At 37.7% G+C, this 21,564-nt stretch overlaps 1 long non-coding RNA gene across 1 annotated transcript; it reads right to left on the minus strand.

The window, feature by feature from the left end:
• Nucleotides 1-16,776: 16,776 nt before the first annotated feature.
• LOC147480972 (uncharacterized) lies at nt 16,777-21,174 on the minus strand. Its single transcript, XR_015204974.1, has 10 exons — nt 20,952-21,174; nt 20,589-20,857; nt 20,446-20,503; nt 20,250-20,367; nt 19,664-20,151; nt 18,486-18,593; nt 18,043-18,090; nt 17,568-17,656; nt 17,208-17,285; nt 16,777-17,106 (listed from the first exon to the last, which is right to left on the minus strand). It is a non-coding gene; the product is annotated as an uncharacterized LOC147480972 (long non-coding RNA).
• Between the last annotated feature and the right edge of the window lie 390 nt (nt 21,175-21,564).

Below are 21,564 nucleotides of genomic sequence, written 5' to 3' on the forward strand. Positions count from 1 at the left end.
CAAGTTGCAATTGAATGAGCTTGAAGAAATTCGTAGCGATTCTTATGATCTCGCGAAGGATTATAAAGCTAACATAAAACATGTTCATGATAAGCAAATCTTGTGCAAGGAGTTTGCGGTAGGTCAAAAGGTCTTGCTTTATAACTCCCGTCTGCGTATTTTTCCAAGGAAATTAAAAACTCGTTGGTCCGGTCCTTTTTTGGTAACTGAAGTCACCCCTTATGGGGCAATCACCTTGGCAAATCCCAAGGACAACATTACCTTCCAAGTCAATGGCCAACGGTTAAAACATTTTCACAAGTTAATGTCCCCTGATGTGGAGGAAATCCTTTTACAGGACCTTGTCTATGAGGACTAACCTTTGTTGTTGGTGTACTTCCTTTCACTTTCATATATTGGTAAGTGCACCATTCAGGTAATCGGGCCCTCCTATTGGAGTGTGTGGTTGTAAGTACCGGATCCTAAGACCACGTTTAACATAATTCATATTTTTCAATCTTGCATGTTTTCTCGGTTTTTGAGGCATGTTACTCTATGGTGTGAATTATGTCTTTATTGCTTTTTGTTTTCTTTATATCAATCTGTATTAATAAAAAAAATAAAAAATAAAAAATAAATAAAAATAAAAAATATATTAAAACCATAAAAATAGTAATTTAGGAAGTCTCGGGAATCTGACTTTAAAAGACCCACATTTAAAACAAATTTTCTAAACTCTGTTCTATAAAATTTGTTTGGGGGTGGGGTGTTAGTTTTTCCACCCTTGATTACTCAACTTTCCATTTTTATTGCTTATGCTGCTTAATCGTATTTTGATTTGGGTTGATATTATCTAAGAATTTAGATTTCATTTGTTCGCATAACTTACATCATTCACGCACTTCAAGGAATTTTCTCACCTTTTTATATGTCAACCATGGTTAGAATAGAGTGTTTTATGGATCATTGGATTGAAAATTCTCTCCTGATCGTTTTCATGTCTCACTCACAAAAATTGGACCGGTAACGAGTCGGGAATTTCAATTTTAAATTTTGGGTGCATAGGGACAAAATGGGTATTTCCGAATTTGTTTGGGCTTGGGCCCAAGTAAACAATACAACCCAAGAACGCATCGCGTTCTTCTTCTTCCTCGCGCATCCAACTCCATTAATGACCAAAACCTAAGAAAAAAAAAACAAAAAATCACCACTGATTCTCCCACTCAATTCAAACAAACTCACTCCAAATTCAATCCCCTTACACCAATTCATTTCCTCTATGCCCATTAAACCGCCCAAACATAAACTTAAAACAAATTTTTCTCCAAAAATCGCACCAACCAAATCCATCCAACCACTCAAACCAAAATTCGATTTCCTTTTTCGAATACCTCTCCTCCAACTTACCCTAACCCATTTGCGAAATCAAAAAATCGAAAAATGGCCCAAAAACGCAAAATCCTTCTGGAACAAGTTTTCAAGTAGGACCATTTTGCACCGTTTTACAATGTCAAGATGAAACATAGGGATTGGCAATGGTTGTGGTATACGGAGGATGATATTTACCATGAGGATTTGGTTTTAAATTTTTAAAGAAGCGGGAAATTGAGGGGAGGAAGATTTTTGTGAAGTCGAATGGGGCGAGGAAAGAAGTGTGTTCTTCGAGAGATGACTTTATTCTGGGCATTATGCCAAAATGCCAGCTAGTAGCCACCGTGCAAGAATCACAATGTGGCGGGGTAGAGCCATTGATGAAGGACATTGTGTTGGAAGGGTAGTATAATGCGAAGTCGCATTGCGTCCGACAGTCGTCGTTGAGGACCAACCAGCTGGCTGTAGCTCAGTGGGTTGGTAAGAATGTGATTGGGAAAGAGAAGTTTAGTGACATTGGTCTAAACTATCTGCACGTCCTCTGGGTACTACAGCAACAGAGGTATGATTTTTGTATCGTCGATTTCGTGTTAAATATTATTAGAGGAGTTGGAGTAAGTACCCCACCCTTTCCTGCTTTAATTACGAAGATAATGTTGTCTTTGGGTGAGAAACCAAGAACTGAGCGGACTATGTTGAAGTTGCATACAAATGTAATTTCTTATGCGGACTGTATTTAGAAGGTTTGGTGGTTGCTTGGAGAAAGGGTTGTGGCAGAGGGTGATTCGGATGATGATGAGGACACGAGATGTTTTGATGTCATTGCCTTGGAGAAGTGTGCTTCTGATGTAGAATGCATGTCAGTGCTTCATCGTGGCATACGTTCTCTTAATACTATTTGTGAAAATCTCTAAACTCGGCAGACTACCATACATCAGAATTATGAGGCTCGTGCATAGTGAGAGGATGAGCGTTGTGAAGAGATGAAAGCATTTATGGAGGCACATTGCTGTTTCCGAGTGGAAATGCTACATCTCTGAGGCATAAGCGTCGTCGCCGAAGGACGGATGGCTCAGGCCCATCTTCATCCCAGGGCCCATCTTCATCTCGTGGCTAGTGGTTTAGGAAAAATTGTTTAGTTTAGTTGTTGTTTTTATTGTTTTTAGTAGATTAGATGTTAAGTTGTTAAATTCAGTAGTTAAATTTCAATTATGTAGTTAATTGTTATTTGAATTTCTATTTTAATTTAAATTGAGTTTTGTCTAAGCATGCGATGAGTTTTGCGTAAATCCCACATTCTCGAATTGTTTGGGGGTGGTATTATTCTTTTTAGCATTGCTTTTATCTAATCCACCATTTTAAAAGTAATTTTGTGATGAGTTGTTAAGAATGTTGCCAATATTGGCATAGCTAAGATTAGATATTGTGGTAGGATGAAATTTCAATGAGTTAGGTTAGGAAGTTGCTATTCTAAATTCACTCTAAAAGATATTAGGTTTGTTTTAGAATAATGAATCTGGGTTGTTTTCGTTATAGGTTTTGGAAATATTTTGTTTCCGACAATTGCCTTAAATTTTTTTGGCAACTTGTTAATTCGTTTTAGAAACTAAAACCCTATATATACTTCCTTCATTCTACACTAAAAACCCACACATCTCACTTTCATCTCTCACCTTGAACCTCCAAGTTTTCCTTTTGTTTTTCACTTCATCCCCGCTTTCGAGTACCTGAGTGTGCCCCCCTACACACACCATTCCCTCGAAGCACCTACCAAGGCAAAAATTGAGCGCACCCCGCGCTCTGTTGTCTGGAAGTCAGTCAAGGCACGAGCGCACCCTGCGCCCTACCAAGGCAAAGTCAGAGCGCACCCCACGCCCTGACCTTCATAGCCACTTATTTTATGATTTTTTTTGTCAGGTGTTCCAGGGTTGTTTGCAGCTCTTCTAGAGAGTAGTTATTGTGATGACATCTCCTACACTCATACCTGAGTAGTTTTTCGAAGATTTGTTCTCGAGCAACACATACGGATCTTGGTTTCGCGAAGTGATCATACAAGCAGGATGGCAAGCTTTAATGGTAAGTTCTGATGAACTTTACTCTCCTGCACTTACTTCGTATTTTTATGACCATTGTAAATTCTTTTATCGGATGGATGGAGAGCACGTGTTCTCCATCACCATTAATGACGAAATAATGGAAATAACCAAGTTCTTGTTAGCTTTTGTTGTTAACCTTCCTATGCCTGCTGAGATTCAAGACTCATGGGGCTATTTAGTTGATAATTTCTCTGCCTACAACTATGAGCTTTTGCATGAGACTTATGGGGCCGGAATTTTCTGTGTGGAGGACCAAGGGACATATAACATAGCCCTTGGTAGCTTGTCCCTTAACGTGGGCACGATGATGTTCTTCATCATGCTAAACATATTAGGGGGGTGGGATTTTTCTTCTACGAATGATGCCACTTGCGACATTTTCCTTGCTCTAGTTGAGGGACGTCTGTTGTACGACCTTCCCAAGACATTAATGTCTAGTTTAGCACGAGCCCAGAGTATGAGGCATAAGTATCTTCTTATGCAGGTCTTAGTTTGTCGAATCATGCTATGTTTCTTTCCCATTTTTTGTGCCCATTTCACGGATTGGGTTGGGGTCGACATCGTGCGACCAACCAACTGCATTATTCATTCTTTCCATGCAATGACTTGGACGGGGTGGAGGATACAACCTCACTGGGTTGCCCCCTACACCCCATCCGACCAAATGGCGCTAAATAGATTAGCGATTAAAGATGATAAATGGCGTGAAGCCTGACAAATCATCATGGCATGGCAACATGCGAAGGAACCTCATTTCTTTATAGAAGAGGTTGACAACGCTTAAACGCTAGAGATAAGGTAAGTTTTTAATTTCAGTTCGTTTCTGCTTACGTCCCAAGCAATTTACTCTTGTTATCCCCATAACGGGTGGAACTCATATAGAGTTGCATATGTTTTTCTTTATCTGTATTAGTACGTTTTAACTTTATTTTGTAGATGTTCCAAAATTTCACGTGTTTCTATAGTATTTTTCTACCCTTTTTATTTCAGTACTTTGAGAACAAAGCATGTTTTTGTTTGGGGGTGGCATAGAAACGCGCGTAATTTAAGGCATCCGTTAGGATATAGATATGTATAATATGCACTTGTTTTCTATTTAAAATTTCAAAAATTCAAAAATATAAATAAAAAGTTATGCTATACACTTAGGAATATTAGTATTGTTTTCTTTATCTATCCTCTTAATAATCTAGAAGTCTCACGTTAGCTTTTGCATTAGAATAGTTTTTAGAAACTTAAGTTAAATGTAGGTAATAATCTATGCATCTTTCTATAAATATATTACATGAGTATCTATGATTGTTTGGCAGTAAGTTTCTGAAATCTAGGCAAGAGTACTTATTCTACAAATCCTGTGAGAATATAGCCTAAAGTCTTATATAAGTGAAATATTTGAGAGATGACACAAGGGAGAAGTAAATTCCGAATAGAGAAATCATACGTCTACTTGCTTGATCACTAAACCATATCCTAAGCGAGAATTTAGGCCCTCTCTTTGGAACGATATAGCTAGAAATTCAAACCTTATGAAATTATTTCCAGTAGTTGCCCCTCTGATCCTTTCTTTTGCCTTTCATAAACCACAAATCCTTTATACTTTTATAAAACAAAATAAAAATAAAGTCAGCCTACCCACTCTTTGAATGAGTCTGAGAATACAGATGAAGAATAGAAAAAGAAAGACCTTGAAATCAAGAATTTGTTAGTGCTTCAAATAAGAAGTTCCATCCAAAAAATAAAAATAAAAAAAATAATAATAATAATAATAATATAAAGAGATAGAACTCCAAAAACATAATCAAAGGAGTCAAAAGCCAAAAGAAAAGAAAAAAATGGCTAAAGATGGAAACAAAGTGTAAAAGCAAAGAAATAATAAGGTTTTCTCTAGTTATATAATATGAAGACTCTATTATCTCAGACTGGTTCTTTTTGAATATCCATTTCCTTCATTCCTAAATCATCACCTAATCCCCGCAACACCTAATAAAGACCTCTAGCTCAATCAAGAATAAGTTAGTGTGATAGTAAGTGACAGATATGTTTGATCGACTTCGGCATCCTTATGTGTCATTGAGATTGTAAGGTAAAGTGTACCAACTGCACACTGGAATAGTGAAACTTGAGTAGAAAAATTAGAGTGTTTTTGTCTTGACATTTATGTGAGGACCTACTTACGGACGCTATTCCAAAGTTTCAGAAACAGACCTGTTAGTGCATTTCATAGTATTACTCATTGTATATATGTTTATTCGTAGATGATTGATTACTATGCATATATTAGCTTAGGTTTCGACTTGATTATTCTGTGTTCATTGCTAGTGAGATATATAGATAATTGATCACAATAGTTTTATTTCTTAGTCGTTGTAGTATAAATGAAGTTTGTGAGTACCTTCACTGGAAAACTCTCACGAGACTAATACTCGTTCACTAGGGAATTCCTAGTGGTTTAAGGCCTTGTTAGATATGGTCAATGCAATCGCACTCGGCAAAACGAGATTAGTTAGAACTCCATTTTTGGTCACTTATGCTAATTTCTCATATTTGCTTGAGGACAAGAAAAATGTTGTTTGGGGGTGGTGTGATAAGAGCCCAAAACTGTAGCTTTAATCCTTTTAACAATATTGCTTTTGACTAATTATGTGATTAATAAGTAAGAGTTAGTATTGTTATCATGTTCTTATGTATTTCAGGCATTGGAGTCAAATATGTGCATAAATGATCCCCTTTTATGAGATAAAAGAGAAAGGGTTGGTTGCTAAGAAGTTCTATGATAAAAGGCCAAGATTCAAGGAGAAAAAACCTTTTTAAAGCCCGGTCAAACCTGAAAATTCAAAGTCAACGCGGGCAGAAACAACACACAAAAGCCAGCAGAAAACTTTCGTAGGCCATATCTTTGGACTCAGACCTCGGAATTAGGCCTACCTTACGTCAAAACAACCGACTCGGAACGAGATTTCCAATGGTCTAAGCGTTGACCCAATCAGAGGAGCAAAAGTGGACGAAAAGGCTGTTGAAGTCATTTCCAATTGAAAACTCCTTCGTGGACTGAAGTTATGAGGTTTTGGGCTCGATTTTTCTGGCCCAAAACAGGCTCCTCAGCCCATGCACGAATTGGTGGATCTGGTTTCCTCCATATGAAGACAGAAGACTTAGCTCTTAAGCTACCTAGTTTTTAGATCAGAAAAAAGTAGTTTGGAACTTAGTTTTTTACTTAGAATTACTTTTTGTAGTTAGTTTAAATTAGTGAATAATCCAAATACTTAGTTTGAATTCATTAAATTAGTTTATATAGATTAATCTAGTTAGTTGTCAATTCAATTAGTTGTTAGAACAAGTTTTGAATCTTAGAATAAAGTATTTAGTTTATATTTCAATCTTTAATTTCGAATTCAATCTTGCATTCATAGATTTAGTTGTTTTAAATTGATAATTAATATTCATAATTTAGTTCTAGATTAGTTTTAATTTCGGTTGTAATCCATTTTGAATCTTAGACTATTGTTAAATTAGATTAAGAAAGTTAATTAGTTATTCAATAATGACTTGGTTTGATTGTTCTTGTTTTAGAAATGATAGTATAATGATTCAAAGCTAAAACCTCCATTAGAGGGGTTTGAAGAAGCCTTGATGAAACTTGATTGTTGTTAGCGTAGAATAGTTCGTAATGTTCTATTCCATTCTAGAAAACAATTAGTTCACCATGAGAATGGGATTGATTGTTTCACATGCTAGTTGTTAGTTGGTAGAGATTACCATGAACAATTAGGGATTAGAAAGACCCAATTGTTATGCGAAAGCATTGCAATTCGGATTACGACAATTCCTCGCTAGTTGATTAAGTCGAATCAAGGTGGAATCAAATCCCACTAATTTCTCCTCATATTGTCAAATTAGTAATTCCATAGTTTGAATTATCGTATATTGATTAGTTTTTACCATCATAGTATAAATTCTACAATTACTCTCATGACTTTGTTAGCTTACACGAACTAGGACACGTTACACCTAAACCAACTAGGAGTGGAACAAATTCTCTACTCCACTTATTGTAATAGCATCGAGAGTGTAGAAAACTTTGATAATATAAGCCTGAAATAAGCTTTAGTTTTACTTACGTTTGAGTTTCATCGCTTATTCGTAGATAAAACTATCATTTTTACCTCTTATCAGTCTTCAAGGAAAGTTTGAGAACATTCAAATCTATCAGCTACCTTAATCCGAAAATCGACACGCAAATGTTTTGGCATATGTTGCCTCGATGTTAGGCAATAACGAGTCACGTTCCATCCCTATAGAGTTCTAGGAGAAATCTAGCATTTAGGTCCCCGTTCTAACAGTTTGTGTTGTTCCAGCCATTACTCCAAGTTAGATGGATCCATATAACTCCTGCATAAAAAACGGGACACTGCCTGAGGATAATAATATAGCAAGGCGTCTGGTTGCAAAGATACAAAGATTCACCCTCGTTGGAGACAATATGTACAAGAAGTCTTTTTTTGGGACCTCATCTCAGATGTCTCTCCCCAGACCTCGCTGAACAGGTTATGCGAGAAGTTCATGAAGGAATTTGTGGCAACCATGCTGGGGGCAGAACACTAGCTCTCAAGATCCTAAGGCAAGGGTACTTTTGGGCTTATATGCAAAAGGATGCACTGGTTTTTGCCCGCAAATGTGAAAAATGTCAATGATATGCTGCGCTAATCCATTCTCCAGCAACAGAACTGCACCCATGGCCATTTGCACAGTGGGGAACTGACATCGTAGGACCTCTACCACCTACTCCTGTCAATGTCAGATTCTTACTAGTTGTGACGGATTACTTCACCAAGTGGATAGAAGCAATTCCCTTTGTCTTCATTCGAGAACAAGACGTCAAAAAGTTCATTTGGAACAACATTCTCTGTAGGTTCGGCATAACCAAAGTTATCATCTCAGATAATGGTTAACAGTTCACTGGAGGATTGGTTGTTGAACTCTGTAAGGAGTTTCACATTACCCATTTGTTCTCAACTCCAAGGTATCCACAAGGCAATGGTCAGGCTGAAGCCTCTAACAGGGTTATCTTGGATAACATGAAGCGTAAATTAGATGACGCGAAAGGTTTATGGCTCGAGGAACTACCTAAGGTCCTATGGGCATACCGAACTACACCCAGACGGTCAACTAGTGAGTACCCATTTTCACTGACCTATGGAACTGAAGCTGTCAACTCAGAAGTCAGATGTTGTGCACACTTTGGACAATGAAGAGTTGTTATGTAGAGAAATGGATCTCTTAGATGAAAAGTGAGAAAGTGTCGCACTTCGCTTAGCTGCTAACCAGCAGATTTTGAAGAGATCATACGACAAGAGAGTCCGGTTTCGATCTTTCAAATATGGAGATTTGGTTTTGAATGAGATCCCAAAGCCCAACGGCAAGCTTGGGCCCAACTGGGAATGACCATACATCATCGACAAGGTTGGTCAAACTAGTTTTTATTATCTACGCACTGTTGAAGGAGATATTTTTGTCAAACCATGGAACGCGCAACACCTTCGCAAATACTATCATTAAATTGTTATTATATGCTTTTTTATGCATTGTTTACTCCTTTCCAACTCATCAATAAAGTTCTCCACATTTCCATCGAATTTATTCCTTGCATTAGTTCTTTATTTATAATCTACAATAGACTAAGCCTTTAAGGAATTATCTTCTCACTATCTGTTCAAGAATATTATATGCCAATTTGCTTTAGAACCAGTGATACTGAGTATGGGAAACTTGAACTGTATGCCAGATCCTTTCTCATTTCCACGCTGTTGGAACTATATGCAGTTCTTTCAAACTGCGATTATCCTCGATGGGTTAAGCCTTTAGGGAATCGGACCACACTAACTGTTCAATAAACTGTATGTCAGTTTAACTTGGAGCAAGAGATAGTGTTCTTGAGAACCTGAACTGAATGCCAGTTCCTGGTGCTCTCGAAACATCAACATAGGAGTTGCTAGGAAGATCTGGGTTGGATCCAGATCCTAGCACACAAATCATGGGCCTAGAATTGTATCGGCATGATAACGCTCTCCCCCACTGCTCTTCTGGTGATACCCTATTTATTTTGTAAATAAATAGAACCTATCATTATTAAACACAGTGTCATGCTCATGGCACCAAGTTACTTTCGCAAAGACATGACTTTATTGCGATCGAACTCCTAATTACAATTAACTTGAATGGCTTCCATGATATCCTTATCAGATTCTGGGCATGTCTCATTTTAATCTGTTTAGCCTACTAGGGTCACCTATTGTTGTTCCAAATGAACTTTTGGGGCATCAGGGGTAGAGTATGCATAGTAATATATGTCATATAACATAAAATGCTTCTAATGTATACATAAACTAGAAGAGCTGCAGAGCTCAGTAAGTAAATTGTATGTGAGCTACATAGCTTAATATTACATACCCATAGAATAATTGTTTAAAAATAATTGTTTATGTGAATCATTAACTAAAAGGCTTATGAAGTAGGGGTAGAATCAAACTTTGGTTCAACATCAGTGTTTGCTGCTGCACCATCGTCAAGAACTCTTGTTTCCCTCTTAATAATTGATTGTGTGGTTGGATTAGCTGGAACTGTTGAAGGCTGAACTGAACACTAACCTGAAGCTGGAACTAGTAAAAACAGAAGCTGAACAGGAGGCATGTCATCATCGGTGTCTTCTTCAGAAGGTGAGGAGGCATCAGGCATAAGTTCTTCCTAGATAGCTGAGATATTGGTGTCTATATCAGTGAACAAGATGAAAGGGTTGGTCACTCCCCCCTGATCATCCAACTGTGAGACATATATAGTAGCCACAATCACTTCCTCAAACTTAACTTGTTTGGTTACATTGAATAACTCTGTAGAAACATCAAGTACTCTCAGAGCAAAGTGAATGGCATTTTCAGCTGACCTCTTCTTCACCTCCTTCACCAGTTGAGAATAGAACTCAGAGGTCTCTGCCAAGAGGTCACCAACTTTCTTATCAGAGTGAAGACATTTATCTTTTAGAGCCCTGAAATGACCTCATTTGCATGGGTAATGGCTTGTCCAAGGGTCCTCATCTCGGTTTTCCTACGGTGGAGTTCCCCATGGACCTGGCCATGTTTTGCTTGCAGGGTGGTGAAGTGTCACGCAGTTCCAAGAACTTCACTTTCCAAGTGGTAGTGTCAGCAGCTCCTTTTTAGGTTTTCTCTAGAGAGCTTCGAAGGTTGGAAATAGTGTCTCTCATATTCTTAAAGCCAGTATCAAATTTCTTCTCTTTTGCCAAGAGCTGGTCAACCTGGATCTGCAGCTCCTCAATTCTCTTCTCAACAACCTCTTTTGCCCAAATCAGCTCACCGGTAGCCATGGCATCAGTGGATGTATCGGTAGAGGCCGCGAAGATGGGTTCTTTCATGGCTAAAAAGTTATTCACTAATTGGAAAAGAATATAGGATGTGTAACTAACACAATAAGAGAAACCGAACATTGAACAAAGAAGAAAGTCTTACCTTGGCAAGGTGAACAACAAATCGGTGATAGGACAGGTCCAGGCTCCCAGCCATGTTAGCTTCAGCCTTGTCAACAGGAAGTCGTGCAGCTTCAACAACTCCCAGTGCGATATCAACATCATTAACAGAGTGTTTGTTGGTAACAGGTAGTTCATCAGTTCATCCCCAATGCCTCATCTCCAAAATCATCTCCTTTTCAGGCGAATTTGGAGATCTTAGGGAGAAGGGAATGTCGTCACTCACCCCCCTCCAATCACTGAATCGAGGAAGATGGAGAGCGACATATACAATAGTTGTTTCAACAATGTCCTTCCCCTTACGATTGTTAGGGAGGGAAGGGTCAACAGTTAGAGAGACATTGTCACCAGTTTGTTCAGAACCTATGGGAGGATCTGGAACTAGTAGGGGTACAGCTACTTTCTCAAAATCAGAATGGGGAATAGTCACAAGAACCTTAAAAAGTGTTTCTTCATTAACAGAGAGAAGACAAAACTTCATTTTCTTACCAGATAGGGCAATATCAGAAGTAGAAGCAGGATCAGTTCTTTTCAGTTTATGACGGTTGGATGTATTCACTTATCTTTTAAAATTAGTACCTACCAGCAGTTCATGAGGCAGTTCAGGGCCTCTCCCTCTAGTGATCACACAATCATCACTGACAGCAGGCTCCTGAACTAGGCCCAATGTCGCAGCATCACTAGAGGTGGCAACATAACTCTTCTCCTTACAATTTCCTCCCCTTCTAGTAATAAAGGAGGATTCGTCTTGAACTGGAGGAGGAAGAAGTATCGCATCCTGATCCACAGGAGGGGGAAGTACGGTGGGCCCAGAATTCATAGTATTTATCCCAAAAGGGGAAAAGCCTGGGGACAGAGCAAGCAATTCTTCAGCAGACATGTTGAAATATTCAAAAAGATGGATGGGATCAGGAACTATCACCAAAGACATCCTCTGTTCCTTGGAGATCTTCTTGATAAAGTCCACCGTTACAACATCAGTAGCAGATAGTTGATTCTAGGGGGAAGAGTCATCTAAGGAAAAATAGCAAAGAAATTTAGGCAAAAGACTCTTGTATTAAATTACAAAGTTCCTGAGTAGATAGACTTATTGGTTGGAGCATGGGTATGTTTTCTGGGAAAAGGAATTCCCATTGGCTCACCATCAGCATCAGAAGGACGAATGTCCCACGCATCACCCAGCACACGAAGGTGGTGATCAGCCCAGCCTTCATCACTCTGCTTCCCCTTAAAAAAGACGATCGGAGAGTTTTTATCTCTGGTCATGAGATAATAGTATGATTGGTCTCGGATACGTCGGACCTCATAAAAGTAATCAAACACCCAATGGTTCAGAGCGAATCTATGTCTCTTGGCAAGAAGGGCAGAATACATGACAGTTCTATAGAACAGGGGTTCTGCTTGAACAAGAGCAAAATTAAAGTGAATCAGACACTCTTTCAGCAATGGGTGAAGAAGAAGAGTGAGTCCAGCCCTAAGCTGACCAATGGTGATGAGCGCCACTTCCTTATAGGCCAACTCATCAGATAACCTCCCCCACTCCAGGCCGATATTCTTAGGGATATGAAATTTCTCTCGGATCAGTTCTAGGGAGGAAAGATCTCCGAAGTTTACAAGTGACAAGTTGAGATTCATGATCGGAAAAGAGAGAAAGTTTCAAGTTTTGGTTAAACCCTAACAGGAGATCAAAAGGTTCAGTATGCAGAAAAAAATAGCAGAAGAGATAATAAGAGTTCTCTCACCATATCTTTTTATATACAGATAAAATGGACGGTTATGATTAGCCCAAACATCGCGTATTTTCGGGATGGAGCTCCCATCATTACCTTTTTTGGGAAACGGCATGTCTGTTCGAGCCGTTAATTCAGAGCTTTAATTTGTTGGATACGTCAGTAGTTCTAGCAATAGTTTTGAAAAAAGATTCTCGCGCCAAAAGCAATGTCGCTTCAAACCCCCACGTGCTAGATGGCACAAGAGGGGGCATTTGTAGGGGGATTTCCCGTCATTGAACAGATGACACATGTATGAGAAATAACCTAAGACTATATATGTCAAGAATGAGACGAGGACCATCAAATCAGTTCCATGAATAATTAATCTCGTGCTTAGCACGAGTGTTTAGTGGACATGTGCTAGGCACGTGGCTAACCACCTCTAAGTATGACAGTTCTTCAAGTTATTAGGAACTAATATAGATAGTTCCTGAACAGAAAGAAACTAAAGATGGCGATCTCTGATGATAAGGAAGGAATCGTGATGAAATATCTTAGAAGTTACCTTTTAGATATAATCTTCCCATACAGAATGGGAAATTATGATCAACAAGGAAACTTACCTCTCATAAGATATGGTCTAGATTCAGACTTCCATAAGAAGAGGAATCCTACCAGGAAGGTAGAGTCCAAAGATGAAAGGGAACTCACAAGCGGTGAGGACAACCTTAACCTTAGAACCCTCGTAGCTCTTCCTATATAAACCATAGGGATTTGCTCTTAGGAACTACGCAAAATAGGGTTTGATTCTCCAAAATAACAAAGGAGATACTAGGCAGCCGTCAGATGGTTCAACCCTGAACTCACCATCATCGCATCCCTCCTCTATTAAGAAAAGGCTTCTAGATCACAAGGCACAACAGAAGATCAGGGGATACTTAAAATTTCCTTTACAGCTTTCATGAGATTAAGCTCATAGTTGAAGTCATCTATTCTTATCGAGAAGTGTTTCTACTAGTTTTAGAGATGTATTGACTTTCTAGCTCTATGCTACACCGGGGGTGGTTGTTCAACCACTTCAGATTTTGGCAAGGGACAAGTTATTCTCGTTGCTAGGATGTCATGACCCATAAAAACCAGTGCACAGAATAGGTAGATGTCTGTTGCACATGTGATGATAGAGATTAATATTGATAAGTGCTCAAAAAGTGCAATTTAACCCTCGATTATGCCTCTTGTTTAGCCATCTTAGTGGACTAATAGTGTTTGTAAGTTATATTTTATGATTTTACAGGTGAAAGAGAGAGTTTTGTGGAATATTAGAGAAAAAGGGGTAAAACAGAGCAATTCGGAGCATTAAGGATCACATGGGAAGCCCGTGGACAATCATGGAGAAGGCCAAGGAATTGAAGCTATTAAAGATGCGACTTGGACCTATTTTAAAGCATATTTAGAAGCCCAAGGCCAACCGATTTGTTGCTTGGACCAAAGCCCGCAAAAGAGGATAGAAGGATAGAGTAGAAGAGACAAAATAGACTTCCGCGTCTGGGACACATGGATCGAGCGTCCAGACGCATTGCTCGCATCTAAGACGCATGGATCATGCATCCAGATGCATGAAATGACACTGTAGCCAATTCCTTCTCAATTTTGGAGACGAAGTTGGACTCTGAAAGAAGTCTATTTGTATTAGGAAACAAATGGCGGTTTGGAATGCTTCTAGAACTCATTGTAACCCCTATAAATAGAGGACCTAAGTGCCTCATGTAATTTGCTAATTCACTTATATTCTTGTCTCCAGAACTTGAGGCAGAGAGAGATTAATAATAAAAGATTCGGATTTAACTAGCCTAGTCTTAATAAATTAGTCTTTTCTAATTTTATGTTCTTCGACTCTTCTTCTTCTCGTTCTTCGTGTTTTTCCTTCTTTATGGAAGGCTAATCTTCTCTTTCAAGGGAGGAGATGAAGCCAATGCTTAAGGTTTAATGATTCTTCTGGTTCATGGTGTTCTTCAATCAGGTTAGTTCTTTATTTTTTTACTTATTAGTTTCATTGCCCACACCAGGAGATGGAAGTATAGAATAGGGTTTATGTTTTGCAATATTAATATCATGCTGGTGGTCTTTACTTTTCTTCTAGTAGTATAGTTCTTTAGAGTTAGGGAAGTATTCTTTGTGTTGCCTTAGAAGGGGTAGCTCAAGGAGTGGCTGCCTATGGGAAGTATTCTTTGTGTTTGCCTTAAGTGGTGATTCATTGAATGGCCGCCCTATTAGGAAGTACTCCTTTATGTTGCTCTCGGTAATACATTGAATGGCTGCCCGAGCTTATATAAAATGAAAGAAGATATTAATAGCATAAACATAAGAAAAACTTTAAGTATAGTTAATTGTTAACAATGTTTCGTCCAAGAGGGCATCAACACTTACTCGATTGTTTAATTGTAGTCTACTTGTAAGAACAACTATGAAGCAGAAGGTCATAGATTAAAAGTATTGGTGGATTCTAATCTCTTGAATTCCCTCTCTTATAATTTTCCAATAGTTTAGTTAATTTAGTTTAGTTTAGCATTAGAATCTAAAATCTCTACAATCATAGTTTTTAATCCCTTAAACCCCCTTTCCAGTCCTGTCCTTCACATAACATACACTTAAAAGTGGAACGATACCCTACTCATCCTTTACTTATTGAGGGATAATTAGGTTTTGATACACTTCTATTTTGTTCAACGACCATCATCCATCTACATCATCCACATCCCATTTCTCATAAACACAAAAAAAGAGGCAAAGTCGAAGGGCGCCGCTGCCGTTTTAAGTTGTTTATGTTTAACGTTTTCTTTCAAGATTAGAATTTTGGATCTTGAGGTAATTTTAGCCGCATCATCCATCCTTTTAAGAAAGAAAGAAGCTTGAAGGACATCTCGAAGACAAGATCTACCATCCAGGTTAGTTGAATCTTTATTCTTTTTATTTCATTCTTAGTATAGTTGCATCATAGTTTAGTTTTATTACTTTCTAGTATAATTGCATTTAGGACCTTTTCAACAATTAAAGTTGTAAGCCAACACAGTGAAATATCAAACTCTAGTGTTTCTTGTCTGAATCTTGACAAACGGACTATCGTCTATGGGCCGTGGTACTTAAGCAATCCAAGTGATTCACCATAATTCTAGAAGAGGCAGCTTTAGACAATGGGCGAGATACTAGCTGCAAAGCCCAACCCAGTTGAAGGGAAGTAGTTTTATATTTTAGTATAATTTAGAATAGTTGCATATTATTCAAACATTGTAGGATATTTTTTCGTCATTTTTGCATAGCATTTTCTAGTGTATGCCCCGTCGTCCATATCATCGTCCGGTAAGAACACAACAGTGGACAAGGTTTAACAACCGACTTAGAAAAATACTAGACGAGATTGAAACAATGGCCGCACGCAATGATGGAGGTGTTTTGGACACCAATAATCCTGAAGCTATCCCACCCATGCAAGCACAACAGAGGAAGAAGCTGAGTGATTTCTATTCACCAATCATTGGAGACCCACCTAGCAGTATTGTTTTTCCAGAGACAGAAGCTAACCAGTTTGAACTTAGAGCATCAGTAATCTCTATGCTTCCAATGTTCAATGGTTCAGACAATGTTCAGCCTTATGTTTACATGAACAAATTTCTATCAGTACACTACAAGAAAGCAGACTTTTAGCCACGGCCCAAATCCATGGGCAAAGAGCTTTAGCCACGGTTATTAACTGGCATAAGTCCGTGAGGTTTTGACCTGTCGGTAAAAGTTTAGCTACAACCTAAGACCGTGGGTAGATGCGACGGTCCATGCGATAGCTCAAGCCGTAACAACTTCCCACTAAGAATGACCGTGGGGAAAGCCATATCAATTGCCATAATTTGTGACCGTGGCGTAAGCCCTAGCAAGTTCCACTGAGGATGGCCATCGGATAAGCAGTAGCATTTAAATATTGTGAGGGAGGAAAGTCGTGGCATAGGTCGTGGCAAAAGTAAGTTTGCTACGCACATTTTGTACTTTGGCTACAGATAGTGGCCGTGGCTAAAATGTTTCAGATTTAAAAAAAAAAGAAAAAAATATATATAATTATTGTTTTATCCTTAACATTCAAACAGTAAACTTCACATTATTTGGAATCCACTCCACAAAATAAAACAAGTTCTTGTTCTGCACATTAATCATTTGTTCATCGACTTAACTTCCTTAGTACTCATTTTCCCATGGAACATCGCAGATACAGTCAAGTACCTCCCATGTCATGGATCAGTAGCGCACATCATGTTCTTCGCATCCCACATTTGTTTCATTGGCTGAGCTATAAAATTCCTGACAACACGCCCATCATCTATGTTCATCCTTGGTCCGTAAGTATTGAAGATCCTCGCAATGCGGACTTCTGTCGAACAATCCACCCACATAGACCACTAAGAATTTGCATCCCTAGTTGTTTATGACCAAAACACTAAATTTAAAAATAATAAGGTTAAACAATTTTACCGATGCCATGCTACCTGTGATAATCGAACATCAAGGTCTCAGCAACACGCTTTCCTTCGTCATAGCAACTTTGGACTCCTTTAATACAATAACAAAACACCTCATTAGTGAGCATGTACTTCATATAAAATAGCATTATGAATGTTCAATTGGTACAATTTAGTATAGGTACTACAACAGTCATCCTTTTGTCTTATTAGCTGAGCATAAACATAATCTATGTCCAAACTTGTCCATAACATAAAATCACAGAGATTGGAATTGAGCAGTCAATTGGTGAATGCGAGGTAATTGTGATCCTCTACCATGACTATAAGAAAATAACTCACAGGCAATTGCATCTTTGAGACACGAAAGTACCAATTGGGTTAACATTCCCCCAATAATCCTCAGTTTAGGGATGCACAAGTGGATCACAATACACCTCTAAAGTTGATGTCAACAAAATCCTGTCGAGAAAGTCCCAAAAGATCAATTAAAAAATGCAGATATATCACGATATAAGTTATGGTAAAGATGAAATTGCTTAAGTTAGAATGGGTAAGACATCAAATTCCTGAATTCGGCCAGTTGATTAAAGGTGTGTAATTTCCCTAAATTCTGGCCTAATAATTCATCAATGGGTCCAAAAGAATGCCGAGTGGCATAGGTTTCAATGAACAATTAGAAAGTATTAGTATAACAAATATGTCAAATTTCAAAGTTCCCTTTTTGATGGGGATGATGTTAAGTTAGAATCTGTACATTTCCTAATTTATGAATATTTTTTTGTTTTCCATCACTAAATTATGTTCATAACTAATCACTAAATTCTGGGCCTTTAAATAATACTCACTAAGTCCGCCAAGAATCCAAGGTTCAGACCTGAGCGTTGTGCCGTTGTCTTCATCACCCAAAAACAAAAGGATTAATGTTTAGGTATTCATTATAAAATACATTACTAAACTGATTACATACACTCATAATTAAACTTGCTTCTTGATACAAAAAACTGAATTTTGTTTAACAAAATATAAAAAGGCAATACATTTATCCACTTATTCGAAGGTGGGTATCATGTACGGCCAAGAACAATTAGAAAAATTAGATTGAAAATTAAAGAAATACTTGTATAAAGCTTTTTTCCACTGACTTAATTAAAATTTATGTACATGACTCATTGACTTCAATGTCAAGACTTCTTCAAATTAATTAAACAAACCATATCAACTTAGACAAATCTGATAAGATGAAAATTATATAGATAAACAAGGGACTAAAGTAGCACTTTACACATACCTGAACAGAATTAAGACCTTATATAAAGCAATACTTCAGGACTATGTGCTGATGGAAGATTATTGTTGGTTCCGGCGCAACATTGTTTTGGTACCAAAAAATTAATCACTGATTGCATTACATAAGAAAGAGAGAACGGTGTGATATTAGAATCATAAAAACGCTAATAAGCTTAGCTCGGAAGAGCACCACCAGGTCATTGTCATGTCCCAAGCATTCGGCATTAGACTGAAATGTATCTACTGATTTCTAATCTATAAAATGTCTGTTGATTACCAAAAATGTCCCAAGCATTCGGAAGAGGGAAAATGAATACTTATTGCAAATGTTCTTAGGAAGTAAAACTTATCATGATTCATGATAGCATATATGAAATGAGGCAAATGTTCAGTAAATTTTTCTTCATTTTTATAATATGAAAAAAAAGGTTCATATATATACTAGAATATAGCCACTAGAGAAATGAGAGTGATATATAACTATACAAGAGAACTATATCCCTCTTAACATAATAATTGAGAGGGTTTCAACTTGATAAGTCAGTGGATAAAAGCTCTATTCATTTTATTTCAAATTAATAGGTAAGAGCAAGTGAGTCTTTGGATAGCAAACACAAAGTTAACTGAATAACTCTAAAAAGACATTGTATACAAACATCCCCACACCACTAAATCTCAAATATGAATATAGCAACAAGTCCTTTTTTTTAATTAATGGGTCCCTTAAGCCATTCAATAAAATTTACAAATTAAAACAATAGAGAAAAAAAAGATATCAAAAATGAACATTTTGATACATGTCTCTTGTTAGTGGTAAGCTTAGAAACATTGTAATATAATGTCTCTTTTAGACTTTAACAGGAAGCAAAGGACCCTCTCAGGCCTCAACGGCTCAACCACCCAACAATCCAACTTTATAGTGGAGCTTATAATGATGATTCTAGCAAAATGAGAGTAAGCAAAAGCCACAAGACAGCTTATTTAATTAGCAGAAAATTTTAATTAAATAATTTATCCTATCTAGGCAAAGTTTTCCACGACAATAAATAAAATTCTCTATATCATGCTTTACAAATAAACAGATACACTAACAATTACCACAATACACCTATACTCAGGGCCAATTCATTACAGTTTGCATTTGCTTACAAAGAACAAATAATATAGATAAAATAATACCATGTCTAATTAGCTCAAATCTTGGGTGACCAATCCATTTATTCAAGTTATCCTTAGAGCCAGTGAAGTAATTATCGGCAACAATAACCCATTGCAACAAGAAGCATACAAAGAGAAATTTTAAAGATCAAATACACACTACTCAATTACATCTCTGATTACACAAATTTTATTACAGATGGTTATTATGAAGAAATAAAATGTAAAAAGAGAGGGAACTTGAGTACCTCATTCTTTTCATTTTCCATTAGTCTGTCCACCAGGTGAGAGCCAGTGAACCCGGCTCCCCCAGTTACCAAAATTTAGTGGGAGCTTATGTTGATCTTAGTAAATGGCAACTAAAACACTAAGACAAAAAGGTAATAACTCAAACAAGTTAACAGAGTGCACCTACAGACTGGGTCAAGATTAATCCCTGTTGCTGCAAGAATTTCTTTTACAAATTTGAGCTCCTTAATGGTGTTCATGGCATAGGCCAGACCCTTAGACTGCAGAGAAAAAGGAAAGTTAGATAAAAGTCATGAAACAAAAACCTTTCTTCAGTCTTCACACATTTAGCAAAATAGAACACACAAGTCAATGATACTTATATCTTGAATGTCAACAATATCGTGTGAGCTAACACCTGCGATCAGTCCATAAAGTAGACCTTGAACATATTTATAGAAGTAATCGGGGTCATCACAAACAGAGAACCCATGAACCTGTATGACCAAGATCTCAATATCAAAGTGTTTTCTCAATTACAAACTTGGCAGACAGAACTATATAATAGCACATACTTTCGCCTTCAACTTACTCAACCATGATCCCAGGGAAAGACCAGCAATGGTTCCTCCACTAGAAATAACATAAGAAAGACACACATGATTTAGATTATCACCACAAACATACACAAGAATGGATTGTGGAGAAACAAACTTACATGTGCTAATACAGTCTGTAGTAAGTGCGGTAGCTTGAAGAAACTCCTTTTGGGCATAAAGTCGTGCAAGCAATCTTGACCTCCCCAAACTCCCATCCTCATTGCAAACAGATTCAAAATCAATGTCAATGTATTTATCCAAAGACCCATTTTCATATGCTTCTTCAAGTGCCTCTCTTAGCTTGTTGATTTGCAATTTACGGAGAATCGACGACGACTTTCTCTGACCTTCCTCTGTCAAACCACCAGTCCTTTGAGTTGCCAAGAATCTGTAACAACAAAAAAAACACACCCTTTACTCAATTTCCATCAAAAACAAAAAAAGGAGAAACTTTTAATAAAATAAACACTTGTAAGAATTACCTTTGATGTTTAATGAGAGAGATCGTGAGAGAAACTGTAGTGACGAACTGTTAAAGTGGTGGTGGTGGACGAACTGATAGGGAAGAAGATGAGAGAGATGGTGATAGAGGCGGTGGAAGCTAGAGGTGAGATTAGTTTCTAACTATTTCTGAATATTTTGAGTTTTTGTGGGTTGGAAATTTTGGTGCGGCACACAAAATTTTGGAGCAATTTTAGAACTATGTCGGTGCAGTATAACCGTTAGAGGGAATAGATAGTATCAAGATCTGATCCAACGGTCCAAACCGTGGGAACACCTACGCGTTCTGACCGTGGAGAAAGGTTGCAAAATAATATCAAGCCAAGCTACAACAACTATTACAATACCGACATAGAGCAACCGTGGCCTAATTATTCGACAGTTGTGGTCCATGGCAAATGTTCTGGGTCGTCCATTGCAAAAGCCCCATTTTCTTGTAGTGAGTCCTCAGAACTTTCAAGAACTAGAATATCAGGAATGAGAGTATCAAGTTAATTCTTTTTCCACTCTCACTCGAAGGTAAAACATCCAAATGGTTAACTACACAGTGATCAATTCAATCAACAACTGGGAGAAGTTGAGAACAAAGTTTAT

The sequence above is a fragment of the Coptis chinensis genome, chromosome 8 (genome assembly GCF_015680905.1).
Source record: "Coptis chinensis isolate HL-2020 chromosome 8, ASM1568090v1, whole genome shotgun sequence".
In the NCBI taxonomy this organism is placed as follows: Eukaryota; Viridiplantae; Streptophyta; class Magnoliopsida; order Ranunculales; family Ranunculaceae; genus Coptis; species Coptis chinensis.